Genomic DNA, 13,586 nt, shown 5'->3' with positions numbered 1-13,586 from the left:
TTACATGGTACCTAATGGGCCAACTTTCCATTACAATTTACGCCAGATTTTAACAGGATTTTCATTAAATTGGCAAATGAATGTGTGGCCCGGGCCCAACAGCCAATGGCAAGGCCGCAACTTAAAATACCAGTTAGATTTAACAATGAATGTTTTTGCTTAGAGCCGACAACGCCACCTAGGAAATACTTAGAGCCTAGGACTCTGATAAATTCAGGTTCTTTTAAAATCAGGTGAGCAGAGTTAAAAACCAGGCAGAAGTCTAAAGTCAAATTAAAACCAGATTTATTGCAATTAAAATAACATGGGTCTAAAATGAATGATTAATCTAAAAGCTAAAAGGAATAAAATGCTACTAGCAGCAAGGTTAAAACCCTATAAAAAGTCCAGTCCAATCCAGTGATCCAGTCCAGTCCAATCCGGCTCTTTAATCCAGTCCAGTCCACTCCAGGCCAATCCAGCGATCCTCCCGTGTCCGCGTCTTAGCTCCTCCCGTACTCCTACCACGCTGCTGCCCATCTCGGCCGTCTCTCCAGCACCGTCCGAAACTGTGAAATAACAGAGACCAGGGCCAGTAATGTGTTCTCCACTACTTGGCTATCACAACTCACAGCTAAAAGCTATCCTGGCCTATTTCAGTGTGTCCGCCACGTAAATGTACCAAAGGGTACTTACGTTTTCTGAGTGAGTCTGCGTTGGCGGACACGGTCTGCTGCATGTAGTCTCACAGGACTCTCAGGTCACTGGGCTGGTAGGTAGTAGTCAGGAGAGCTGTGGATGGAGCTAAGTACAACTGAACGCTGAATACGATTTTTTTAGGCGACCAATTAACGTTGATGAACTGAAAACAAACTGTGAAAGGGTTAAAGTTGTAAGACGAAAACACGGACAGCTCCCAGACTGGACAACGCCGTGGTAGTGACATGTCAATCACAAGGTAGCCCCGCCCTAAAGCATCCCCTGCTTTATGGTCTATTTGACCATAAAGCGGCTGTGCACTGCTCTTCATCAGAGGAGCTAAAACCTAAACTAATAGAAGACACTTCTGATCAGGCACAAATCTCACCATTGTGTGACTTATTGTCTATACAAATGTAACCTGGTAGATAATGTCATGATTCAGGGAGTTTTTTAAGACATTTCAAAGAAGTTATTTTCTAATAAGTTAATGAATTGTTTAAAACAAATTAGTGTGTGTCGGTGAAAATCAAATATAACCTGTTTTAATCACAACATAGTTTTTGAGGAAAGTTGCTGTAAACTCAGTAATTCTGGGCCACACATAATCACAATACAACCCGGTGGGATTACTCTATATACAAACAATATAATCTGCTCTATTTCCTTTTTTTTCAATTTAAAATCTAAACTTCTAGGCTTCAACTTATTGTCTGAAGATCAATTACAGTGAAACTTATTCTTAATATAGTTCCCCTCTGATCCTATCCAGTAATTGTCTTTACACATTGCTTTGATGGCAACAGGGCAGTTTTCCTGCTCCGTGTAGAAACAGCAGAGGTAAAACCAAACCGCTGGGCAGACTAAACCAAAATCCAGATGCCCACACCAAACACACGTTATTGTCGCTCAGCATTTGTGAGTAAAACAGACCAAAACAAACAAGGCACCCTGCAAACAACAACCACAGCACTCCCGTTATGGCCGTGATGGTGTGGAAAGCCCTCCGCTTTACCTGATTAACCCGCTCCCCGCTCACTTCCCCCGGCCCTGGACGAATCAGAACACAGAGAACAGAAAGGCTGCAGAAAGATACGACAATTAAAGAGAAGACCAATGAGCAGAATAATAGGATGATGGGAAGATAAGGGACGGGCAGACGTAATACACCACTCCATCCGAAGCTCAGCAGCCAAACAAATACAATGCTGATATTTCGTATCTTGTCCCCTCCTGAATGTCTCAGTCCCAGGTAGATGATGGGGTGAACAACAGCCAGGTATCGATCCACACAGGTCAGGATGTGAAAGCCCATATTTCCAGATTGAACCACATAGATCACATAATTCCCCACTATCATCCACTCTAATGGACCAGTGTATCTGCCACAAATGTAGGCTGTGCACCCAAATGCAGAGATCATCTCCAGAGCAGCCATGTGGAAGGTGAATATGTCGGAGTGGCTCGTTGTCGCAAAGGAGCGCTGCCGCCGCCATCGTTGGTATCCCAGGTAGAGGACGAGGATAGAGAGAGGGACGAGGAGCAACATCCTAGTGACGTAGAAGGCAATGAAGATGGAAGATCCAGTTGGTGGGCAGTGGTCAAGGTAGGAGGAAGTGGAGTTGACCGACGTATTGGTTGTCATGGTATTGCTTTTATGGAGAAAAAGGAGAAAGAAGGATCAGAAATAAATTAACTGAGACAATCAGAAAACATTCACCTTCATTTCAAAGACGGTTAAAGTGATTCAAAACTACAACACATTATTTTAGCCATTCATTGTACATTTTGTCATTTTGTGACTGCAGCAGCCCCAAGTCCATTTCCCCTGCTTCTTTCTGCCCTGCCCCCAGGCCGTCCACCTGAGCTGCTCTGCACCGCCTCTTATGTTTTTCCATACTTTTCAGTGTACTTTAAGTGTAAGAATAGTATTCTTTGAGTGCACAACTAGTTTACATCGAAGTTGTATTTTGTAAAGCATGTTATACTATAATGTGAACTATACTACAAGTGAACTTCTAGGTATACTGTTAGATTACTAGTTATATATGTTTAGCCCATGGTTTAGTTTATGAAAGTACACTTTAAAGTATACTCTCAGTAAACTACTAGTTTAATAGTTTTTACTGCAAGTATACATGCAAGTTTTATTAAATTGAACTTATAGTACTTGAACAAATCTACTTTTCTGCAAACCTTTCAGTAAAAGCCAAGTATACTTGGACGATTCTGTATACTTGCAAAGTATACTTGGACTTGTCGGTATAAGCTAAGTATACATAAGTATAACTTTGTTAAGTATATCTCTGAAGAGACTTGCTCCTTTTGCTGTTTGACTTGATGTTTTATGATGAAAATTAGTAAAAAATTAGTTTTTCTCTCATGCCTTCACAGTTAACGGAGAATAGAAAAACGTGAGAAAATTCTTGATGAATTGAAGTAAATTCATATCAAAACATACGTTTACAAACTCTCACACACTCTAATAGACTACTCTATCAAAAAGTAAACAAAACGAAATATACACTGAAAAAAGTGCAACGACTGTGTCATTCATTTAAAGTGCATTTTTTTCATATTGGTCTAATTGAAAATCATGGTTTCCGGTTTAAACCTGTTTTGTTCACTTTGCCTAAAGCAAATAATACTCCCCCTGGAGGAAGGTAAAAGCAATAATTTTGCTCAAATAGTATTTTCACTTCAAACCAGAGATTTTCATGTCACGTGACCACATGACGTCACATCAGCTCGCTCCTTCGTGAAGTTTACTGTCCGCCATTACCTCGCTTCAACAGAGAGGACCGACTGTTGTTCAAGAAAACTCTTTTAAACAAGGTAAGAATTCTAAATTGTGTTGTTTTAATTTCTCATGCAAAGAGGGACGCTTTCTTTACCAACGTTTGACAAGTGCAAAGTCAATACTGGAGCTAATGTTAATGCTAATGTTGTTAGCTAAAGTCATTTTCTCCGGACATTGTCCGGAGTTCACATGAGAAAAGTGCTCGGGAGAGGCCTGGCTGTGTTATAACGGGAGACCGGGAGAAGGGTAGAGGGCCGGCGGGTCTGGACATGTTTCTACCAGGGCGGGGCTGGACTCCTCCGCCGCTCTCACACACAGAGACACACAGAGAGCTGCAGCAGCAGCAGATCCAGGTGAGGAAGACAAGGTGAAACTCCGCGGACACTTTAATGTTATTGAATTGACGACCGAAATGAACGTTACTGTAAGTGTCATAAACCTTTGGAGTAAAAACGAAAGCAATTTATTAAAACTTGTGTTTAACAAAGAAAACGTAATTTGACGGAGGTCTCTCATCCACAGCCGGTCTGTTTACAGCCTCAGCTCGCTGTCTGGTTACTGCATGGAACCGTTGAGTTTAGAGACATCTCAGATACAGCGGGTAAAATAAGTATTGAACACGTCACCATTTTTCTCAGTAAATATATTTCCAAAGGTGCTATTGACATGAAATTTTCACCAGATGTTGGTAACAACCCAAGTAATCCATACATACAAGGAAACCAAAACAAATAAGTTCAGAAATTAAGTGATGTGTAATAATGTGAAATGACACAGGGAAAAAGTATTGAACACATGAAGAAAGGGAGGTGCAAAAAGGCATGGAAAGCCAAGACAACAGCTGAAATCTATCAGTAATTAGAAAGCAATCCGACCCCTTGTCAGTGCAAATTAATATCAGTTGGTCCAGTCCCAACTGATAGCCTAAAAGGTGTCTTATTACCAAGGTGTCACACAAGAAACATCTCATGATGGGTAAAAGCAAAGAGCTCTCTCAAGACCTTCGCAACCTTATTGTTGCAAAACATACTGATGACATTGGTTAAGGACGCATTTCTAAACTTCTGAATGTTCCAGTGAACACTGATGGGGCCATAATCCGGAAATGGAAAGAACATCATTTCACCATAAACTGGCCACGATCAGGGGCTCCTCGCAAGATTTCTGACAGAGGAGTGAAAATAATTATCAGAAGAGTTGTCCAAGAGCCAAGGACCACTTTTAGGGTGATGTGCAGTGCCAGTTGTCCTCCAAACATGGTGTGTATTATGGCATCCAAAGAGTTCAATTTTGCTCTCATCTGACCAGACTATATTCTCCCAGTATTTCACAGGCTTGTCCAAATGTTGTGCAGCAAACTTTAAACGAGCTTCAACATGTTTTTTCTTCAGCAATGGAGTCTTGCGTGGTGAGAGTGCATACAGGCCATGGCGGTTGAGTGCATTACTTATTGATTTCTTTGAAACAATTGTACCTGCTAATTCCAGGTCTTTCTGAAGCCCTCCACAAGTGGTCCTTGGCTCTTGGACAACTCTTATGATAATCATTTTCACTCCTCTGTCAGAAATCTTGCGAGGAGCACCTGATTGTGGCCAGTTTATGGTGAAATGATGTTCTTTCCACTTCCGGATTATGGCCCCAACAGTGCTTACTGGAACATTCAGAAGTTTAGCAATGCGTCTGTAACCAATGTCATCAGTATGTTTTGCAACAATAAGGTTGCGAAGGTCTTGAGAGAGCTCTTTGCTTTTACCCATCATGAGATGTTTCTTGTGGACACCTTGGTAATGAGACACCTTTTTATAGGCCATCAGTTGGGACTGAACCAGCTGATATTAATTTGCACTGAAAAAGGGCCGGATTGCTTTCTAATTACTGATAGATTTCAGCTGTTGTCTTGGCTTTCCATGCCTTTTTGCACCTCCCTTTCTTCATGCGTACTATACTTTTTCCCTGTGTCATTTCACATTATTACACATCACTTAATTTCTGAACTTATTTGTTTTGGTTTCCTTGTATGTATATATTACTTGGGTTGTTACCAACATCTGGTGAAAATTTCATGTCAATAGCACCTTTGGAAATATATTTACTGAGAAAAATGGTGACGGTTCAATACTTATTTTACCCGCTGTATGCACCCCTCGTTTATCAGCTTCATGTCTGATGAAATGTACCCTGGTCATTTTATCCTTAAAGTGACGTATCCCATGTCTGAAAAAGGCCAGAAAAACCATGCAGCTCCCTCCAGACCCCCACCTCCCTCTATCAGGGTACCCTCCAGACCCCCACCTCCCTCTATCAGGGTACCCTCCAAGCAGTGAATCCGCTCAGATTAGCAACACAGGGAGGGATTGATAGTACGACAGGTGATTGACAATTTTCTGTGCCCTACACATTTTTTAATCCAGAGTAACCATTTTGCTAAGAGGAATATGTTAGTTTATATGGTGACTTTGCTCTTTTTACAACTAGTACATTGAAATTAGTACACCTACAACATAAAGTATAGATGGGAAATATATACTTGAACTTTACTTATGTATAATTTATGAAATAAACTTGAAGTATACTACTTTTTCATGAGATATTTTGATGCTAATACTATTGTACTTTGATGCGAAGCGGAGGGGTCTCTCATCGCCCTGAAGGGGTTTCTTTCACAACAATGACCCGCTAGCTGTACATTATCCCGCTTATTACATGGCCACTTACTTAGTTAATCAATAATTTGACACAAAAACGGTCCGCCACAGTCCGACATCAGAGCTGCGCCCATAGCAACGGTCTGTTATACATAGCAACGGTCTGTTATACATAGCAACGGTCTGTTATACAAAGCAACGGTCTACTATAAAGAAATAACAGACCACAGAACGCCGTGATGGACCAATCAGAATCGAGTATTCAACAACACCATGTAATCAATATACATAATGTAATGTACAATGTAATAGAACAACAGCTGTCAGTGTGTCAGTGTGCTGACTTGACTATGACTTGCCCCAAACTGCATGTGATTATCATAAAGTGGGCATGTCTGTAAAGGGGAGACTCGTGGGTACCCATAGAACCCATTTTCATTCACTGATCTGGAGGTCAGAGGTCAAGGGACCCCTTTGAAAATGAACACGACAGTTTTTCCTCGCCAAAATTGAACGCAAGTTTGGAGCGTTATTTAACCTCCTTCATGACAAGCTAGTATGACATGGTTGGTACCGATGGATTCAACAGGTGTTCTAGTTTCATATGATACCAGTATCTTCACTCTAGCTTTAAAACTGAGCCCGCTACAACCTGAAATCCCAAGTTGCGTTAATGCCTTTTCTCTTTTTCAAATCCAGTTTCTACATACTTTTCCCACTAATTAATTAACAGAGACGTACGACCTAAAAGTCGCTCCTTAATACATTTATTAAAGTCTTAAATGAGAAAGTTTTACCTTTTCCCTCCAGTTGGTATTCACTGAACTTAACTCCGTCTCCAAAGCTGTGATTCGTGGGATCCCTGTGGCTGCTTTTATGTTGTTCGATCGAGGCTTATGTGTTGTTACACGCCTTCCGTACCTTAGAAATTTGTGGTTAGTGAGAAATGTCATCCTGGCAAATGAATTGGTTTATGTTCTTGCACAAGCTAGTTGAACTATTTGACTGGTTTACGGGAAGTGTCTTAACTTAACCTGCAGACAGACAGAATGACTGTGACGGTACAACACACACATCAGTGCAAACATAAAAAAACAACATACAGTACACAACTCTGAGCATGCTGGTCTCATACATCATTCGTAGCTACAAATACAAAAAGTAATAATTCATACACATCACACAAAATCAATTTGTACGTTTATTCAAGTGTGCTATTAGTGTACTTCTTTTAAACTTAAAATAGGAGAGTATTGGTTGTCATGGTATTGCTTTTATGGAGAAAAAGGAGAAAGAAGGATCAGAAATAAATTAACTGAGACAATCAGAAAACATTCACCTTCATTTCAAAGACGGTTAAAGTGATTCAAAACTACAACACATTATTTTAGCCATTCATTGTACATTTTGTCATTTTGTGACTGCAGCAGCCCCAAGTCCATTTCCCCTGCTTCTTTCTGCCCTGCCCCCAGGCCGTCCACCTGAGCTGCTCTGCACCGCCTCTTATGTTTTTCCATACTTTTAAGTGTACTTTAAGTGTAAGAATAGTATTCTTTGAGTACACAACTAGTTTACATCGAAGTTGTATTTTGTAAAGCATGTTATACTATAATGTGAAGTATACTTCAAGTGAACTTCTAGGTATACTGTTAGATTACTAGTTATATATGTTTAGCCCATGGTTTAGTTTATGAAAGTACACTTTAAAGTATACTCTCAGTAAACTACTAGTTTAATAGTTTTTACTGCAAGTATACATGCAAGTTTTATTAAATTGAACTTATAGTACTTGAACAAATCTACTTTTCTGCAAACCTTTCAGTAAAAGCCAAGTATACTTGGACTTTTCTGTATACTTGTCGGTATAAGCTAAGTATACATAAGTATAACTTTGTTAAGTATATCTCTGAAGAGACTTGCTCCTTTTGCTGTTTGACTTGATGTTTTATTATGAAAATTAGTAAAAAATTAGTTTTTCTCGCATGCCTTCACGGTTAACGGAGAATAGAAAAACGTGAGAAAATTCTTGATGAATTGAAGTAAATTCATATCCAAACATACGTTTACAAACTCTCACACACTCTAATAGGCTACTCTATCAAAAAGTAAGCAAAACGAAATGCTTTTCTGTACACTCGTCAGTATCAGCCAAGTATATTTAGACGTTTATGTATACTTGTTAGTTTAAGCCAAGTATACGTAGACTTTTCTATAGTATAGTTTAAGTATATCCCTGATAAGTACATAAAAAGTAAACTGAAGGCATACTCATATATTTTAAGTTTAAAAGAAATATACTAATAGAGGGTTGTTGAGTTTTAAGTTCATATAGATTCCAAAAAATGCTCATGGTGAGTGATACTTTTTACAGACATGGACACAGTGTTTGATAATATTCATGGAAAAGCAGTCATTTAATAACATTAACTGATAATCGTTGTGTAATTAAAGGACACCCACCTTGTCAGCAGTGTTTGTTTCTGATCTTCAGCACGTCCAAACTCACTGTCTGCTATTCACTAGTACCTGATGCTAACTTATATTAATGCTTCTGTGTGTATTAATGGCACCCGTGTATAACAGACAGCAGCAGGACAAACAATGGATTTCGTGTAACTCTGTAATTTGGCAGGCAAATTCTCTTTCCACATTATTCTTCCACAGTGAGGTCAGAGCGTAGGGTCGGCTACTGATGAGCATCACTGGTAGTGATCTAGAGTCTTGCTCGTAGATATTTCAGTTGTACAGAGTTTGAAATGCAATAATTGGTTAGATTTGTGGGGTTTTGTGTTCCTTTAATTCAGGAGATGTACATTTAAAATGAATGTGTTTTTCTTTTAGATGACATTTGACAGGATTCAAATGGCCTGCAAACAAAGACTGGTGTTTATTCAAATTAAATGTTGAACTGAAGCCTCTGTGTGTACAGACAGTTTGGTGGAAATGTTCTGTCGGGTACTTCATAACAAATGTGTTCTACAAATAAATCTTTTATTATAATTGTAGTATAGTGTGACCACGGCCAGGTTTGACTTAATCAACACCATTTTGCACTCTATTAGTTAAATGAGTAAATGCAGTTTCACCCTGCAACTGCAAGTATACTCTCCTATTTTAAGTTTAAAAGAAGTACACTAATAGCACCCTTGAATAAACGTATTTTTGGTAAGCATCATTAAATTAGGGTCTTAGTTAGATATCCATCTAACTAACGTGACAGACGGTATTTTATTTTGTGTGGTTCTTTTCAGTTTAACAAAATATGAACACTGTTAATTAGAACAATAAAACTCAGTTGGAGAACAAATAACTTTTTAAACATATCTGTATAAGTTTTCTTTAAGTGAACTTATAGTACTATAGCTAAATATACTTTACTTAAGCTAAAGGTGAAAGCTTATGTGCTTTTAGAAACAGATTTTTTCAAGAGAAATGTTTCATCAGGCCTGATTTTATTGAAAGGCACTAAATCAAAACACAAACATTGCTAAGTCAAGGTTTATACATCTATATCTATTGTATATTTATAGTATTTACAGTTTGCATCTCCATTTATATGTACATCACAGAAAACAGAATGCACAAACCATTTATACACAACTCATTTATACGACACAAACACAGTAGTAAACTCGTAAAAATTGAATGAATTGATCCCTGTGGCACACCAAAGGTGCTACTAAAAAACATGAATATTTTGGCAAATTTCACTTGGGCGCTCCCCACATAATCAGCTGTGCTGCTCATCCCACAAATGCATGATCCTTACAAGTTGGACATCATTGTGAAGGTAAATAAACAGGCTTTCCAACGATGTAAAATACAATGCCAACTGTTTTTAACAACAGAGAAATACCCCACCAAACACAAATTTCCAAACTTTTTTTTCCAAGTTTAGTTTCACTCTTTTCTTCATGTAATCTAATTTCACACTAGTCTGATCCGATCCTCATCCCGATTCAGTTTTGTGTTTGCAGCCTGGCACCTTTTCGGGCTCTGTGCAGAAACAGCAGAGGTAACACTAGGCTGCTGGGCAGATTGAACCACCCGGAAAACATGTTCACCACACACTGAGCGCTGGGGCTCACCGTTTTTGAGAGGCCCACCACACTGCAAACCAGATTCCCTCCAAACCTCAACAACAGCACTCCCATTATGATCATGCATTTGTGGAAAGCCCTCTGCTTTGATTGGTCAACCCGCACCCCGTCCCTGCCCACCTCCCCTGGCCGTGGGCGAGTCAGAACGCAGAGAACGGAAAGGCTGCTGAAAGTCATGGCGATTAAAAACAACGCCATTAGGCAGGCGCTTAGTATAAAGGCGAACTCAAAGTAGTTTATCATCAAGAACATGGAACCCATCACTGCAAAGCACTGCAGCCAAATGTACATGGTGGTGATATTTCGGATGCGGACGCCGCCCCCCTGCCTCAGTCTCAAGTAGGTGATGGGGTGAACAACAGCCAGGTAGCGCTCCACACAGGTCAGGACGGGGAAGAACATCTGTCCATTCCAGGGGAAAACCGCAATGATGAACCCCACCCACATCATCACAGGGAGATGGATGAAGTTACCGCACAAGGCGATGGCGTTCCCTAATACTCCGATCAGCTCCATGACAGCCAGGTTGTAGGTGACGAAGTCAGAGAAACTCACAACGGCCGCTGAGGAAACACGACGCTGTTTTTTAAACCGCTGGAATCCCAGATAGAGGACGAAGATGGAGAGAGGGAGGAGGACGACGACGTTGGTCAAGATTAAGGCAGTGTACATGTACCAACCAATGATAACGTCAAAGCATAGAATGGGGGAGGAGGCCTGAGAATGAAGGGAGTCGTTGCCGGAAGAGTTGACCGACATTGTCAAACAGTCCTGAAGAGGAGGAGAGAAATAGAGATGGAGAGGGAATTAGGTTTACAGGGAAACAAAGAAAAAGGAGAAATAAGACATGACATTACTGAAAATAACTGTAATAAGATCATACAGGCGCTAGCATGCTCACAGTACAGCTGAGGCTGATGGCAATGGCATTCCTTTTGCAGGTATTTAGTCATAAAAAAAGTATTTGAAAAATACAAATGTTGTGCCCGATTTAGGGTGCTACATGAAATTCCTTACAAAAAGTTTGTTTTATAGAGTATACTAATATCAATGTACTGGTAGTATGTACTTCTTCAGTACGTCTTGGGACTAAATTGGCCCATGTTTTTTAATTTATTTCCCCTTACCAAAGAGAAGTTTATTCAAGTCTGCTATTAGTGTACTTCCTTTAAACTCAAAAGAAGAGAGTGTACTTTATATGTTTACTTGTTATGTACTTGTCAGAGATATACTTAACAAAAGTATACTTAAGTATACTTAGCTCATACTGACAAGTATACAGAAAAGTATACTTGGCTTATAGGCCAACTTGTACTTTTGATCGAGATACACTTAAGAAAAGTATAATTAAGTATTCTTGAGTAGTAGACTTGAATCTCTGCTAAAAAGTGGGTGACCAGTTTATGCAAGTATATTTGCAGTATGAATACTATTAAACTAGTAGTTTAATGAGAGTATACTTTAAAGTGCACTTTCATAAAGAGGGCTACAAGTATATACAAGTGTACTTGTAGTATGAAAACTAGTAGTTTACTGAGAGTATACGTTAAAGTGTACTTCCATAACTATAAAGTGGGCTACAAGAATATAATAGTATAGTTGCAGTATAAAATAAAACATAGGTGTAAAATAGTTGTGTACTCAATGTTTATTATTCTTACACTTACCTAAAAGTATACTTTTATAAACCAAGTCCCAAGAAGTATTAAAATAGTACACTTAAATTATCTTAAAAATGTTGTGTCCGTGGACGACAATATTGTAGTATACAGTATTACTCAGCTTGTGTTTATTGTAACTATTTACGCTACACTTTATGTTAAAGTCCAACTGAAATCACAGTCTTTCTTTTTTTTGTGTTTCCCCACTTCACATAGTAGTATCAGCTACTGTCGTCAGCTTCAATACATAAACTGATAAAACATTTAAATCCAAAACAACATTATTATAAATGAAACTCCCATCTCACCAGAAGTGTTGGTTCCTGATCTTCCTTCTCCTCTCTCTTTAAAGTCATTGACTGCTGTGTGGAGGTTTGTAGTTCATACATACATTAGTGCATGTGTGTGTGCGTGCATGGATAGTGTTTCACGTTTTTGTGTATGCAAATTGTTCGGAGCAGGACTGTGTGTTTTCTTCCATGTGGAAAAAGTAATTATCATCACTCATTGGCTTTGTGATTGTTACAGCATGGAAATCTATTTAAATTAGGGCTGTCAATCAATTCAAATATTTAATCGCAAATGAATCACACATTTTTTTTATCTGTTCAAAATGTACCTTAAAGGGAGATTTTTCAAGTATTTAATACTCTTATCAACATGGGAGTGGACAAATATGCTGCTTTATGCAAATGTATGTATATATTTATTATTGGAAATCAATTAACAACACAAAACAGTGACAGATATTGTCCAGAAACCCTCACAGGTACTGCATTTACCATAAAAAAATCAAATCATAACATGGAAAACTGCAGCCCAACAGGCAACAAGAGCTTTAGGGACCCCTTTGAAAACTGCCATGCCAGTTTTTACCCGCAAAAATTGTGCTTAGGTTTGGAGCGTTAATTATCCATGTCATAAGGCTACCAGGAAGCCTGCAATGACTGCCCTTCACCGTCAGGCCCGTTGGCGCTGGTGTCGACAACACAGACAATGGAACCTGAACATGTGGGGGAATGTCATGTTCAGTGATGAGTCCAGGTTCTGTCTGCGAAAGTTGGACGGCAGGGTCAAAGTATGGAGACGACGCGAAGAACGCTATGCTGATTGTAGCACCGATGGAGTAACAGCTTTTGGTGGGGGCAGTGTCATGGTGTGGGGCGGCATCTCCCTCACTGGCAACACAAGGCTTGTCATCATTGAAGGGCATCTCAATGCAGTGAGATATCAGGATGAGATTCTGAAGCCAGTGGCGATCCCATATCTCCACAATCTGGGACCTAACTTCATCCCCCCCCCCCCACAGAGCCAGGGTTATCACAGACTACCTCCACAATGTGGGAGTAGAGAGAATGGAACGGCCTGCCAAGAGTCCACACCTCAACCCAATTCAACACTTGGAGGATCAGCTTGGGCGTGCTGTACGTGTTAGAGTGACCAACACAACCACGCTGGCTGACCTGCAATGAATCCTGGTTGAGGAATGGAACGCCATCCCACAGCAACGTGTGACCAGGTTGGTGACCAGCATGAGGAGGAGGTGCCAGGCTGTTGTGGCTGCGTATGGATCTTCCACCGCTACTGAGGCTCCTGACGGTGTATTAAATGAATAAAGTGTAAAATAGCCAATATGTCTTGTTTGTTCCTTGTTACTGATAGAGAGTTCAATCATCCAATCCACCAAACAAATCAAAACAAG

The sequence above is a fragment of the Sebastes umbrosus genome, chromosome 22, assembly GCF_015220745.1.
Source record: "Sebastes umbrosus isolate fSebUmb1 chromosome 22, fSebUmb1.pri, whole genome shotgun sequence".
Classification (NCBI taxonomy): Eukaryota; Metazoa; Chordata; class Actinopteri; order Perciformes; family Sebastidae; genus Sebastes; species Sebastes umbrosus.
Note: the sequence above shows the minus strand (reverse complement) of the source record.